This window comes from Engystomops pustulosus, chromosome 6 (assembly GCF_040894005.1).
Source record: "Engystomops pustulosus chromosome 6, aEngPut4.maternal, whole genome shotgun sequence".
Classification (NCBI taxonomy): Eukaryota; Metazoa; Chordata; class Amphibia; order Anura; family Leptodactylidae; genus Engystomops; species Engystomops pustulosus.
In genome coordinates, this window is record NC_092416.1 from 79728666 (window position 1) to 79745030 (window position 16365).

General features: G+C 41.6%; 1 pseudogene; it reads right to left on the bottom strand.

The window, feature by feature from the left end:
• Window positions 1-3455: 3455 nt before the first annotated feature.
• Window positions 3456-13429, bottom strand: LOC140065943 (kinesin-like protein KIF22-A; annotated as a pseudogene).
• Window positions 13430-16365: the final 2936 nt, after the last annotated feature.

Genomic DNA, 16365 nt, shown 5'->3' on the forward strand with positions numbered 1-16365 from the left:
CAGAGATGCAGTAGGGAGAAAGTTCCACATGCAGCCCTCCATCAGTCAGGGTTTTTGTAGCACACTGCGCTGATGAAAGCCTCTCCTCATTGCAAGACATCTGAAAGGCTGCATACAGTTTATAAAAAAACATATGCCGTACAGACTAAAAAGTGCATCTCGTAAAAAAATAACCCCGTATTTGCCTAGATTGCCAAAAAAAAAATTAAGATTGCCTATAAACCCCTTCCACACGCGTGCCATAATAGAACGATGCAGCAGGAAGTGACTTGCCAACAGGGTTCAGACACCATGATCGGGGCAAGATGGCATCACAGGGGTTAATGGGAGCAACATATGATGATAATTGCTGCTGTCTAGGACAGCACTAATCATCAGAGGGATGGACCATTTCTGGTGGCATCACGCCATCTCCCAAAGAGCTCAGATTGACCCACTGTGCACCCACTGCTGGAGAAGGGTTACCACCTGTATGTGGATAACTTTTATAGCAGTGTTCTACTATTCCAATCCTTTAATTCTAGAGGTGCTTTCTCCATGGATCCTTTGTTAGGCAGCCACTTAGAAAGGGAGGCATCAAGGCACTCAGCAATCAGAATATGGTGTATGTCAAGTACAAGGACAAAAGGGATATCCTTGTTCTGGCCATAACTCACCCTCACCCCTGTACGAGGTAACATCACCGCTGCCCCCAAGCCAGACGGTAATACCCAAACCCATTCCGCTGCTTCTAAAGGAAGGACTCAGGAAAGAGTCTATTCCAAAAAGATGGTTCAGAAGGACACTATGGGGTTTATTTACTAAGTGTCCCGCAGCCGGATTTCCGTTGGGTTTTCTGACTTTTCGGGGATCACGCCGCCGGTACATGGATTTGGAAGGGCATTTACATGTACCAGGAAGAAGAAGAACTCCATCAGACTTGAGCGGGAAAGCGACACATGCAGGATTTTGGGCGCACGCTCGTGGTGAATCGCGGCAAAATCCATGTTCGTCGGACATTCAGGATCAGGGATCGCGACGTGGACAGGTAATAAAATGTGCCCCATTATACTACTACGAGACCTGTAAGAACTCCAGAGTGAAAAAATCTTAGTTGGTCCCCTGGTATATTCCACCACCTATTATGGAACACATATACAATTTACATCCAACCATTCTTGTGAATTCATTTCGGTGAACGGAAATATTGTAACAACTGTTAGGTCAAAATGAACACTATACTTCTTGATTATTTCCTTGAGGGCTGTAGTTTGCAAACTAGGGTCACTTGTTGGATTTTTAATTTTTGGTTTTCTATTTCCCCTCTAAGCCTCTGGATTTGTAAGCGAAACCTTTGTAATTCTCCAAGTTCTGCCTGAATTACACATGGTGCTTTATCAGTCCAGAGCCCTGTTGTATTTTCTGGCTAGCAGTTAGGATCACAAGTTGGGTTTTCTCATAGCAGGAAACATGGGTTCATAATCCGAGACCTGACATTTCACAGTGGCACAAACTGGGCATCACATAATGGGCACTGAACTTTCCAGAAATAATTGTAATTTCCGTCTTGGACTCCATTGCTCATCATATTTGGAAACCACCTGTATGTTCAAAATGCTCACTACACCACTTGTTTCATAATTTTTCCATTGTGGCTTACAAAATTTTTTTGGGAAAATGTTCACCTTTTTCTTTTTGATTGAATGAAACACCTGTTGGGTAAAATAAACATATTAAACCTTGCTAAATTCTCCAAGGGGTGTACTTTCTAAAATGGTGTCTCCTGTTGGGGCTCTCCAAATGCATCCTGACACATGAAAACCTTTTCAGCCATATTTTGTCCTCCTAAAACTAAACAACGCTCTTTTCCTTCCAAGTGCCAACCTGTGGCCATTCAGCACTGTACAGTGACAAAATGGGTACTGCCATTTTCCTTATTAACCCATTCTGAAGATGCAAATGTTAGTGCTCAATGAATACGTGTATTGTTAAATAAAATTATATAATATTATTCACCCTCATGAAACGCTCATAAGGTTAACAAACTTCACAACGGTTGTTTTGAATATTTTGAGGGGTGCAGTTTCTAAAATGGTGTCATTTGTAAGGGTTTTCTATCATATAAGCTTATAAAGTCACTTCTAACTAAATTGTCCCTTCAAAAATAGGTTTTGATGATTTTCGTGAAAATCTTAAAAATTGCACCTATAGTTATAAGCCCCCTAACATCCTAAAAAAAATATGCCAAGTTAAAGCAGACATCTGAAAAATGTTAGTTATCAAGTTATTTTAGTGATATGACTAACTTCCCAACAAGTAGAACATTTTGAATTTGAAAAACCTAATTTTTTTCAAAATGTTCGCCAAATTTCAATTTTATTCGTGCACTGGATGGGAGGAAATTCACATGTTTCTTTCGTCTGTGGGCCGGCCTGGAGGGACAACAAGGAGAGGAAGAAAGAAGATGGAGAAAAGACTGACAGATCGCCATTCAAGAAATGAACAACGCTGGAGAATTCATAATAAAGGTAAATTTCAAAATTGTTGATAATCCTGCCTCCTACCAATGTTTAATTTTTATATTATGTGACACCTTTAAGGGGTTTAGAAGAAGCTGACAAGGCCAGGGCCTCCACATTCTTAAAGGGGCTGTTGACCGCTCTCCAACCCACGATCAGTTTTGCCTTCCTGTCCCTTCAGCTCTTTTACATATCCATTGTTCAGCAGATGCAGGATCTTCTTATAGCCCCTTTGCAGCAGATCTGTTCTCATATTCACCTCCCACCTCGGTTCGTTCTCTTGGCTGGTGTGGGCTCCCCGTGTCTTATTCTCCCCTTATCATGATGATAACGTCTTTGTTAGCATTTTGATTGAGCCCCTCAGCTGTTGAGTTGTCAAGTTTCTTTTGCTGCAGTGGCAGGATACAGACCACTTTCTTGCTCTTGGCAGTGGAAGTGGCGCAAGTCCTGAGAACACAAAAGAAGGGTGTGGGCCCTGCACAGCCAATATGCACCAGTTGTTTTATAGACACAAAAATGCCAACAATTGTATACAAGAAGAAAGCGTGTCAAGACCAAAAACCAAACTATAAACAAAATATCAAACTTTATTTACACATATGCAATTTTGACAAACACTGACCAATTTAAAAACACTTAAAACGTGTAACAAGTACACAAACAGGACTCAATGGGATGAAAAAGTGTCCAAGTCATCCCAAGAAAACCACCCTGGCTACAACAAATCTTATCTGGTGTTGATGAATATACAATAAGAGCTCCCAAAGGGAATCAGCTACATAAAGTACATGGTAACACAACAGTATAGTAAACTTTTCCTACATAACAATGATCATAAGAAATAAGGCACTGTGTATCACCCATGTATATACAAAATCATGGTAGTTTACCAGACAACACCAGAGACAGCCAGGGGGTCGTGATGCCCCACGCGTTCCGTCACCTAAGGTGACTTCATCAGGGGAGAGCCACCCACAAGGTGCTCTCATTCACACTGGAATTGGAAAACTTGAAGTCAGAACTGTTAGATTTCTCCATAGGAGCCAAAACCACCGAGGCCTTCTCCTCCTCCAGCTTCTTCTTCAGCCACTCAATCTCCACCTGACTCTCCTCCAACTTCATCATCAGGGCCACACGCTCCCATTTGGGGGTGCTGAGGATCTGGGTTTCCAGCTTTGCCTTCTCGGTCAGGATCCTGTTCAGCTTCAGCAGCCTCTCTTCTAATGCTGGCTCTAAGAAGGCCAGCTTGATGTTTTTATGAATGGGAAGCTCTTCTATGGAATCCATTTTGGGTATTTTTATGATTAGACAGAGCTTAATTCTCCATATCTTCTTCATGGTAGGTTGTACTGGTGCCTGTTTAATCGTATAGCTGAATGGCTTGTAGATTATATGTTTAGACTAGGCAGCAAAGTTGAGGGCAGTGAGGGCAGTAATATTTCTGCTCCAGACTGATGTTGGTGATCATGACACTATATGTGGAGCTTCCCAGTGAATCCAGCAGGAGCCGGGTGAGCTTGCTGTCTCTTGATGGTATTCTGGGGAGCCCCTGGTTAAAGGCATCCACCATCTTGCTGAAAGAGAGCCGAGACGAGTTGATGCTGCACCTCTCTCTCCAGGCAGATGTACTCATTCCTGGTGCGGTGGTTGTCCTCCAATCTATTAGGTCTTTCTGTTCAGCTGCCATTACAGAGACGTCTTCTGAGTCTTCTGCACCTTAATAAGCAGCATGGCATGGCTGCAGAGAGAACAGTCATTCAGTTTGGTGCTTGCGACTCTGTGGTTCTTGTTGGTGCAAAACAAATACTCGTCATAGTCTGCGCGGTCACTGCTCCGAAGCCGGGGCTGCACAGGCGCGGGCCTGCTGTTCTGCGCGCCGAAGATGGTGAGTAGGAGGAGAAAATAGGCTACCGGGGCGTGGAGTAGCCGCCTCGTGTAACCTCAGATGCGGCTACTCCACGCCCCAGTAGCCGCATAATAAAATTAGCATAAACGATTGCTAAAAGTTACCAAAAAATTGCGGGGACGTGTGGATTAGCCCTTAAAAGGGCTATCCTCACGTCCCATTGATCCACCTACCACCCAATCTACCTTTATAGGTAGATTTGTGGTGGTAGGTTCCCTTTAAATGAAGTGAATTAAACATCACCTTTTGCTTCCGATTCAGTGCCTGGAGCCGTTTTTAGTACCACTGCTGTCAATGTCTAATCTTGTCCTCATAAGTCACTACAACTGATTTTCTGTCTTATTTCCAACATGTCAAATCATTTTTTTCGGGGGGCATCTATACATTGTATATCTCATTTCTCCAATTATAACTAGATCTCAGTAACCAGCTATGAAATGTGTTTGACCATCTTCAGGACCTACCTGCCTGCAGATATTGGCCTATGAACTTTCCCTCAGCTGATAGAATAAGCTTGTCTTTTTGATCAAAACCTCATGAGACTAGAAAAGAAGAGGCACCAAAGTGAAACAAAGCAGAATAGCAACATGACTGATGTTTTGTGAGAATTTACCCACAGGAGAAGGTCCTTAGAGAAGTGAGATCAGCAGTAATCTTTACTGTCTCATTGCCTTAAAAAGTTATCTTCTCCAGAGCTCCACATGCAACATATTGCATAGAAGTCTGCTATACATTATAATGTGTTTTGTCATTTGTGTACTAACACATTGGGGATGGGGCCAAGACAAGGTATTTTGATGAACAAGCAAAACTGTCCCTCCCCCCTGCAAAACTGTAGCAAAAACCTGACAAAATCATGGCCAATCCTGAGGGGAAAAATGAAATGCCCCCCACCCAATTAAAAATCAGGCCAACTGCTATGGGATCATCTACAATAAGGCCTACTAGCAGTAGGCCCACAGTATATAGGTAACCCGTAACCTGTATAAAAGTAGCTTAGAACATGTCACAAGTATATAGGTAGCCCCAGCACATTTTACCAGTATATAGGTAGTCCCAGCACATTCCCCCAGTATATGGGTAGTCCCAGCACATTCCTCCAATATAGGTAGTCTCAGCACATGACCCCTTTATGTATGTAGTCCAGAACATGTTTCTTGTATGTAGGTAATTCAGCACATGCCCCCAAGTATGCAGGTAGTCCAGAATATGCCCCATCTTTATAGATAGCCCAGCACATGCCCCATGTATATTGGTAGAACGGCACCAGCACTTATCCCTGTATATAGGTAGTCCAGAACATGCCTCCTGTATATAGGTACCCCAGCACATGCATCTTTTATATAGGTAGCCCAGCGGACACCCCCTGTATATTGGTATTCTAGAACATGCACCCCGTATATAAGTAGTCCAGCACATGTCTCCTGTATGTAGGTATTCCAGCATATGCCCCGTGTATAAAAAGGTAGTCCAGCACATGCCCCCATGTATATAGGTAGTCCAGAACATGCCCCCTCTATATAAATAGCATAGATAGCCCAGCACATGCCCTCTGTATAATAGGTTGTTAAGAACATGCTCCATGCATAAAGGTAGTCCAGTACATGCCCCCTGTATAAAGCTAGTCAAGCACATGCCCCCTGTATATAGGTAGTCCAGCACATGCCCCTGTTTATAAGTAGTTCAGAACATGCATCTTGTATAAAGGTAGAACAGCACATGTCCCGGGTAAATAGGAAACTAGAACATCACTTTCATCTTCTTTCAGTGTCACACAATGCTTCTTACAAGGCAAATCTCCTTAACTGATGGAGAGGGGAATGGTCCAGGCAGACACAGCAGTGCTCTGAGTGCTGAGGATGCAACCTTGGAGCACCAACTTTCTCTTTAGCATACATAAATAGAATTTGGCAAAAATTGCTAAATTAAGAGAGAAATAATAAAGGCATTTTTGAAATCTTAGAACATTTCTGTACAGCATGCTGTAGCAAGGTGTATTATTATAGTTAAAGATGGTCTACCACCTCCCACAAGCTTTGAAATCTAACTACTATATTGCTATCTACAGAATATAACTACTCCAAAACCATCTTTATGCGTAAGAATATAATTTCATATTGTATCCGAGATACATTTTTGTATGAAAAACTTCAAGTGATATGTGCTCTTATAGTCTTTTGCTATTGATCATGGGACAGTAATTGATTTGGAAGGATCATAATCATTTACACTCTTAAATATTCCATGTAAAGAAAGCGGTTACCCGCTGAGATATCCTGGGTCACATGTGCTGCAGGGCAGAAAGGCTCCAGATCTCACATCTCTAGCATGTCTGATAGATGTTGTCACATTCACTTTGACTGATAGGATTATCGATCATTCAGGAGATTATGAAGCTCTCAGGATAGACAAGGTCACATCTGGTGGACAGGGGACACGTAATTTGCTGAATACCTCATTCGACTGATATGCTGCTAAATTAAAGACTCCTTAACCTACTTAATAATGTACAGCACATGTGTAAAAGATTAGGTTATTGGCTGTCGAGTTCCAGAATGTAGGACCATGTTCTTTCCTCTCGTGTAAGCACATCCAGGTGGTTGGTGGCATGTCCACTTATCAGCTAACTATTAATTTTATTTTGTTATTCACATGACCCCCAATGTTCAGTGCCTTTAGGGTGCATTTACACTTTGTGTATACACTGTGTTAATAATGTGTTAACACGACATTTACATAATTTGGTGTTAACATGATGTAAACTATGTGATAATGTGATATTTGCATAATGTAAACACTATTGAATTGAGTTTATAAAGCGTCACAAAAGCAACATGTGAATGGAAAATAGAAAAAATAGAAAAAAATCAGCTCAATATCCTTTGGTTTGGTGCTCCTGTTCCTGGTCTATTGATTTAAAGGGGAGTTCCCATTTCAGCAAATACATACTACTATTTGTGTGATGAAAAGTTATACAATTTTCCAATATACTTTCTGATTTCACAGCTTTATAGATCTTTGCTTGCTGTCAATCTACAAAATGTTTCTATGAGTACTTAAAGTGAACAGAAATGTGACCATGGATAGATTTCTATCTAGTAGAAGTAAATGTAGAAGCTGACTATACAGCAAGAACAGAAAGTATATATTAAAAATAATATCTATTTGATTATAATGTCTCTCACAGTAATCAAGAACACGTCCCAATCCCTAGTTCCAATGGTTTGCAGCTCTGCTATGCTGTGGTCCACTGGTCCCTGATTTTTAGTGTTTTAGTTTTTTAAAAGTGTTGTCCAAACTTTGCATGTTATCCCCATTTGACAGCATAAGGGTTACTAATTTGATGAGGGTCTCGCTGCAGGGATACTGACCAATAACGATAGTGGACCCCCAGTGAACTGGAGAACAGGGGTCCTTTCTCATCAATGAGTGGAGCAGCAGGTGAAACATGCATCCTGCCACTCCAGTCAATAGTATGGGATTATTGGTAAGATTGTTTGCTATCCCCTGTCACAAAAACAGACCCAAAGCAATCCAGAGAATGGGAGTCCTGTTCTCAAAAATGAATGGAGCACAGGTGAAGCATGCATGCTGCTGCTTCATCCAATAGTATGAAACACAGTTCTCCTCTACTCTCCCCCACTCCCATTCACTTTTTGACTGCCAGAGATAGTCAAGCGCCCACTGCCATTTCCAGCACATCTACACTCACCGGCCACTTTATTAGGTACACCTGTCCAACTGCTCCTTAACACTTAATTTCTAATCAGCCAATCACATGGCGGCAACTCGGTGCATTTAGGCATGTAGACATGGTCAAGACAATCTCCTACAGTTCAAACTGAGCATCAGTATGGGGAAGAAAGGCGATTTGAGTGCCTTTGAACGTGGCATGGTTGTTGGTGCCAGAAGGGCTGGTCTGAGTATTTCAGAAACTGCTGATCTACTGGGATTTTCACTCACAACCATCTCTAGGGTTTACAGAGAATGGTCCGAAAAAGAAAAAAACATCCAGTGAGCAGCAGTTCTGTGGGCGGAAATGCCTTGTTGATGCCAGAGGTCAGAGGAGAATGGGCAGACTGGTTCGAGCTGATAGAAAGGCAACAGTGACTCAAATTGCCACCCGTTACAACCAAGGTAGGCAGAAAAGCATCTCTGAATGCACAGTACGTCGAACTTTGAGGCAGATGGGCTACAGCAGCAGAAGGCCACACCGGGTGCCACTCCTTTCAGCTAAGAACAGGAAACTGAGGCTACAATTTGCACAAGCTCATCGAAATTGGACAGTAGAAGATTGGAAAAACGTTGCCTGGTCTGATGAGTCTCGATTTCTGCTGCGACATTCGGATGGTAGGGTCAGAATTTGGCGTCAACAACATGAAAGCATGGATCCATCCTGCCTTGTATCAACGGTTCAGGCTGGTGGTGGTGGTGTCATGGTGTGGGGAATATTTTCTTGGCATTCTTTGGGCCCCTTGGTACCAATTGAGCATCATTGCAACGCCACAGCCTACCTGAGTATTGTTGCTGACCATGTCAATCCCTTTATGACCACAATGTACCCAACATCTGATGGCTACTTTCAGCAGGATAATGCGCCATGTCATAAAGCTGAAATCATCTCAGACTGGTTTCTTGAACATGACAATGAGTTCACTGTACTCAAATGGCCTCCACAATCACCAGATCTCAATCCAATAGAGCATCTTTGGGATGTGGTGGAACGGGAGATTCGCATCATGGATGTGCAGCCGACAAATCTGCGGCAACTGTGTGATGCCATCATGTCAATATGGACCAAAATCTCTGAGGAATGCTTCCAGCACCTTGTTGAATCTATGCCACGAAGAATTGAGGCAGTTCTGAAGGCAAAAGGGGGTCCAACCCGTTACTAGCATGGTGTACCTAATAACGTGGCCGGTGAGTGTATACTATAGATAGGACAACCCCTTTAAGCTTTATTGATCTCATTTTTTACCTTTGTGTCTATTTGACATACTGGCCCACATTTATTGAAGCCTTTTCTCCATCTTTCTGTCAGGCTTTGCACTAAAAAGAACGTGCAAACTGCTTGCACATGTATTTAAGAAGTGTCCGTGCCACATTTATGTCGTGGCTGCACTGTGCCTGCCGCACCACAAATTTCTGCAGAGTCGGTTCATGCGCCGCATTTATTAACGTGACTGGACACAATTGTGTTGCACACTCTATTTTAAAGGTGCAAAAAAAATAGGTGCACACTTCCAGAGCAGTGCAGGGGGTGCCAGATTAATGAAGAGCGTTAGCCTCTTTTGTCAAATCTGACACGCCCTGCACAATCCACAGGAAATCTTCATGTAGCGCAGTTTGTACTATTTTTGATAAATGTGGGCCACTGTGCTTCTAGTAAACTAGAAAAAGTTCACTGGCCACAACCCTTATCTCAAGCATTGGGGGTCTTTTCTATCCACACTGTTTTTTATAGAATTAAATAAGAAAAGGAGGAGATGATTTCCTTATATCTAATATCGCTGATCATGCATGGTCTAAACCGCACATCTTGCTGCTGCCCTTATCCTCACCTCCTGTATCTACTTCTATACTGGGATACACTGAGAACATCCAGAGAATCAGCAAAACCTCAGAGTCCTGTGATCAGAGACATGTGAGAGTGAATCAGAGAGCAACTCACAAACCTAGTAAAATCCCCAAATGATGTTTTATTCTGCTGGCATAGACAAAATGTATCACATTTCTCTAGTCCATCACTATCAAGTGTGGTTTTGTTGCCATTTTATAAATCATGTAGTATCACATGTATCATTAACATTATAGGAATAATATATTAATAGTGCATTAATATCAAAAGATATAAGACCCACAAGAATGTATGTGAACACATCCTGCTGTTTTGTGTCTTTTAATAATATTTGTATCCAAAAGCACAAATACACAGGATCTTGTCATTGACCTTCAATATGATACAAAACAGGAAGAAGAGAAGAATTTCCAAGTTCAGGGCGATAAAATTCTACAATAAAACAAAGATTCTAAGGTTATTGTCCCTTAACTGTTCAAGATGTTTTGTAGAATCACTGGGAATCCACGGACAGGACAGTTAGGGGCTCCATGGATCTTAGTGTAGCATATGGCACACATTACACAGACACGCTGTTCTGACATTGCTCCACTCTGCTTTTCTTGGCTGCCCAGTATCATCCGCAGATGTTTTGGTGCAGACCCAGCTCAATGTGCACAGCAAAACTTGATCTTAGTCCCAGTAAATTGTAATATGCACAGCACTGGCAGCAGTAGATGGAGGCCTCAGCATAGGCAATACATGGTCAATCAGGAATACTTGGTAAGGATAGAGCAACACTGGCCATAGGATTATTCACTGTGGGCTCTAGCAGCACATCACAACATGAAGCTGCTGCCCTAAAGACTAATCACTGTGGAGTTACAAGGGTTTTTATTTTTTTCTTTACTGTAGTTTTATATCAAAAGTAACCCCATTGTACCATATTCATTCCTGGCCTGTTTGTACGTAATGCATTTATCCTATATCGCTGTGTATGCCTCTAACTTCTGCTTTGGTTAAAGTTCCCTCGCCATGACACTATTAGGATCATAGTATTGTGCTTGGGGTAAAGAGGTTGCAGTTGTATGTGGCCTCTGATGATTGAAGGTCAGTAATTCAGGATGATAGCTGCATAGATAGGTGTCCAAAAGTACCCAATATCCGTAATACTAGGCATAGAATATGAATTAATAATATTTGATAGATTCAGGTTCAATGGGGCAGATTTTTTTCAGGACCTTGTGCCAGTTTTCTGTTGGACTTTCCACATTCTTTCATGTGCACAACTGCTTGCACATGTATTTAAGAAGTGTCCGTGCCACATGTGTGGTGCATGTGTGGTGCATGTGGTGCAACTGCACTATTCTTTATGCAACAAAAATGTTGTCATTGAAACAGTCAGACCGTCCACCACACTTAACATGCAAAGTTCGAAAGAAGTGTGTCGCACGCCCCATGTTAAAGGTGCACCAAAAAAAGTTGATGCACTCTGTCGGGGCAGTGCAGTGAGTGCTGTATTCATAAAGAATGGGTGCCACAAATCCTGAAAATGGGGCCTTCTGCACTATACACAGGCAACTGCACATGCACGTGCAGTTTGTACTGTTTTTAGTAAATGTGCCCCAATGTGTTAAAGGTTCACTGGCTGTAGACAGTTCCCTCCAGAACTGTCCATAGGTTCATACGTTTCAGTTGCTTTGCATTTAGAAACCCAAGTCAACCAGAATGGGGAGGGACTTGGTAACAAGCACCTCCTGTTTTGCAATGTTTTCACGTTGCGCTGGTTACCGATCACATGCGTTTCAGTTGCCACGCATATGAGATAGGGCCAAACACCTCCCCGTTCTGGGGAAATTTGATTGCAGCCTAAGGGCTTTCAGCAAATTCTTTTTTATGACAATTAGTTGCTTGCATATATTTATACATCTTAATATCATCCTTTATGTAGGTGTTACTTTTCTAGGCCAGGTTTTTCCGTTCTTTCATCATTCTTGAAAACTCTTATTCATTATAATAACTCTTTTGCCACTTTGGAACTTCTTGTGCTTCTGTAGTCACAGTATGGTGCCACGAAACATTGCCCTGTGTTAAAATGAAGCCCTACAAGTTACAAGTATTTCTATTTTATGCTTTGCAGCTGTCTGGCATGGAGAGCTGTTACTGAACTTGTTGCCACATTGGATAATGCTCTCCCTGCTTATTATATGTATTACTGCAACCACTCTACTTTACATCTATATTTATGTCTCATTAATATTTCAATAATAAACTGAAGCCATCAGCAAAAAAAATCAGTTTACTTTCTATTACATGGTTCACCACTAGGTACATAAAAAAACCCATCTCAGCTCAGTAAAGAACATAGAAGTGTAAATTTGTACCGTGTTAGCCATGGAGAGCAGAAGAAGGGTGAAAAAATCAGGTGATACCTTTTTGAGGCTAACTTTTGAGAATACTAGTTCTCTTCGTCAGACATGATGCTAACATCATGTCTGACGAAGAGAACTAGTGTTCTCCTAAGCTCACCATCAGATATACTCAGCCTCAAAAACATATCGCCTGATTACTTCACTCTTCTTCTGTAAAGATCCTTGCGGTCAATGCTGCAAGTGTAGTAATTTGGGAGTAGAGTTGGGATGAGTGGGATGTAGTCGTGAAGTGATGGTTGATGGTCTGACTGCTGATTTAGCATGGTATCACAAGTCCTATTCAATCAAGAAATAACATTCAAACAATTCATAAAAACTGAAGACTAACTGAATGTGGAAAAGTTGTGGTTTATTATTGAGTAAACAAATGTATTAATAAATAAATGTTTATTGATTAGCTGAATAATATAATAAATGAATAATAAATAACATTTAAAACATTAGCTAGGAGATAAACCCCCTAATAACAAAACATTGATACAATGGAAGACAACCAATAAGGGAGGGCTGGACGAGACGTCCCCCAGGATCTGAAAACAGTTGCCGCTTTGAAAAGTGAGTAGCTGGTCTAATTAACCAATCAAAAGGGTGTCTGCAAACATTAGCCTGGAAACAGCATTTTTACCCGTCCAGCTTGTGACCTATCAATGCTTGCTTTTTACTATCACTGGGTGGGGAAAAAGTGTGTGAAAAACACCAGAAATCACGTCATAAAAAAACAATTATTCATCCTAAGGTAAATTCAAGTGGCATTAGTAAGAAAAATAGAACATCTTCAATAGTTTTGGAATTATGTGGAATTTGTGCTTCTAAACCTACTCCAGAATCCATATGAATATGATTTCATGGCTCATATTTGGTAGTAAATCTTTTCTGTGTAATATCGGGCATGTCACATCTCTGAGGCAACATTGTGCTGTGAGGGAACACTTAGTAGGTGGCAGAGTCATGTGCCACCAACCTACTGCGACACTTTACAGTCATCGCTCGCTGCCAAGGTGCTAGATTTGGAACTGGAACTGTCCAACAGCTGCATATTACTAGCGGAGTCTCCGACAACAAAATACTTAAAGGTGAAGATTTATCACTGCTTCTACGCCAGTTTTCTGGTGTAGAAGCAGTGAAATAATTGCAAATTCTTGTTCAGTGCAGGGGGTGCGGTGGCCAGTAGAGAGGTTGGGCATAGGGCATTCTTTTAAAAAACAGCAAAGTTTCATTCAATGGTTTTTATGCAGGTTTTGCCCGGCGGCTGCATTGCCTGCCGGATGCATCAAGAGGCCATAACGCCAACGTATGATAAATCTCCGCCTGAGTGTTTATTGTAAATCGGTATGAACCACCTCAGGGTCTAAATTGGAAATGCAATAACTACATGGTAATGCCACAATGTAAGGATGCATAGCATATGTGCTCACCGTTCCAATTCCTTATAGGAAGTCAGGGCGACACTTGCTATAATCATAACTTTATTCCTCATCCTGGCGGCCATCATGCATGGTTTGCTCATACAGCAAATCAGCACAACAATGGATTTTTATAAATATCTGATGCCTTTAACTATTGCATCTCTACTTCAGACTGCTGTCTCAATGATACCCCTGTTGCAAGGACCTGACCTACACTAGATCATAACCTCTGATCCATTCTTTCTCCACATTGTGTAAGTTTTTTTTGTCTCCTCTCACATACCTCATTGTTGTTCTTGCCAGAGGCAAATCAATTATCCAGAGACAACTCATAAGGCAACAATGAGCTGCATTGTTATCTGACAGACATGACTGTTACTACTCATCTGATGCCTTCTGGACCTGGGTATATGCGCAGGTCTATCACTGTCTGTCTGGGTCATGCCAACTCTTTCTGCTAGGACACTTGTTCATTGTGTTTGCTTCGATCTATCCCCTGAGTATTGTTTTAGTATTGTTTTATTATTTAATGTTGTACATTGAAAATAAGGAGAATAAATCATCTATTGTCAAAAAAAAAAACACATCCAACAATTATTCCTTTACCAAGTTAGAGAAACATATAAGGGAACAATCACTAAAAACTGTGCAAACTGCACTATGTGTAGTGTGCAGAGGGCGCCAGATTCATGAATTATTGCGCCCGTTCTTCATGAATCTTGCGCTCCCTGCAGTGCATGAACTTTTTTTTGATGCAGCTTTAACATTTGGCGTGCAACACATTTCTGTCAGACTATGCATGTTAAATGTGGCGCACTGGAACGCCAATTCAATGACGAATTTTGTGCTGCATGAACAATAGCACAATTGCAACACAAAAGGGTTGTGCCACACAACACTTCTTAAATACATGTGCAAGCAGTTTGCACATAAAAGAACATGCAAAGTCTGCCACAAAACTGGTGCTAGCAAGTAAACGTTCCCTATAACCTCTGTATTTCTACCTTATACCATAGCTCAGGTCAGAGCACAGACTTTATGCTATCTGTATGTGTTAGAAGATTTCTCTGGTGCTCAGCATCACCCTCTGCAAAGTGATCATTACATTTTTCAGTTAATGTTGCTGCATAAGCCACAATGTTCAATTTGGAGAAAAACATCTTTTCTTCAACTCCCTGGGGACAGGCATCCTCTGAAAACATGAGATCATCAGCAAGATGCAAGTCAAAGTTCTATCTGGCCTAGGGCTAAATCTGTCCTTGTCTAGTAAATGCCATCATAGGAATGGTGTCTTGCCTCCAGCCAAAGGAAAAATGTGGGAAATTAATTTATTCACCATCTCTGGTGACACCTTAATTTCATGGTGCTGAAAAGGTGTTCATTCACATTGCATGAAACCAAGCACAAATATTTACAAAAGACACAAAATGAGACTTTTTTGTGCAAGGGGCTCACAACCTAAGAAACTAAACAATTAATTAGCAGTTTCTTTTTTTAGTTGTCTCAGTTAGGAAAAACTTCTTCATAGCAGGATAACAAGAAGAAGCTGAGGGGCCACAGACTCTTCCTCCTTGTATATATCACTCTCCCCCTCACTGTTCTAGGTGATCGATGGTATAATCAAGCTTTTCTCATAACTGATTGTTCTTTAAGATAAATTGGTAAATGAAAAGGGACGAGCTGTTTGTGATGAAATATCTGTGACCTAATAGCTCAATTATTCTTCCAGCTTGTTTGAAAATCATTCCCATTAGATTGTTAGCTCTTGTGTCATGTGATTCCCAGTGTCCCAGCTGATACAAAGTCTTCAAACAATCCCCACCCCTGGGATACAGGGGAGATAACACACCCGGCCTTCCTCTCGCCTTTATTTTTCCAGCTGTTTTTAGTCTCAAAGAAGGGGGGGGGGTGAATAATCACAATAACTTTCTCCGAAATCTTGAACTTTCCCAGAGCCAGAAAAACCTCACATTGGACCTTTTTTATCTTCAGCACTGTGACACTTGTTCTGATGTTTCCAGTCTCAGGGGCTAAATTATATATTTTAAGGGTCCATCCTGGTGAAAGTAATGGGACCGTCCACTTTTGTGACTGTCCAATTTCCCTGAATGCAGATTTAGGAAATGCATGTTCTCTGCTAAGACAACCCGATTTATATTAATAAAAATTATTTTCATTCTCAGAAAGTTCAGCAACAAATCTGCCACGTGACTTAGTCTAAACTTTATATTTGAACTGTGACCCTGAAACACCAGTCATTATTATGTCCAAGAGCTGCGCTCGTTGTTCTACTGGTGAAGTCACTTGGGGATATGTATTAGGGCTTGTTGTTTTCTCAACAGGCACAGGTTAAAGCCTATTTGCGGCTTCGTAAGGAGGGGGGAAAAGTTTGCATAGGCAGTTTGAAAAGGGGTTCACATGGACATGCTGTGTGAGAAAAGGGGGGGGCATGGGGACAGAGAAAGGAACGGCTATAACGGAGGGCAGTTTATGTGAGAAGGAGCTGGCGTATGCGTTTCCTGTGTGAGAAGGGGAGCATGTAGTTGTAGGCTTTTTGAGAAGGACA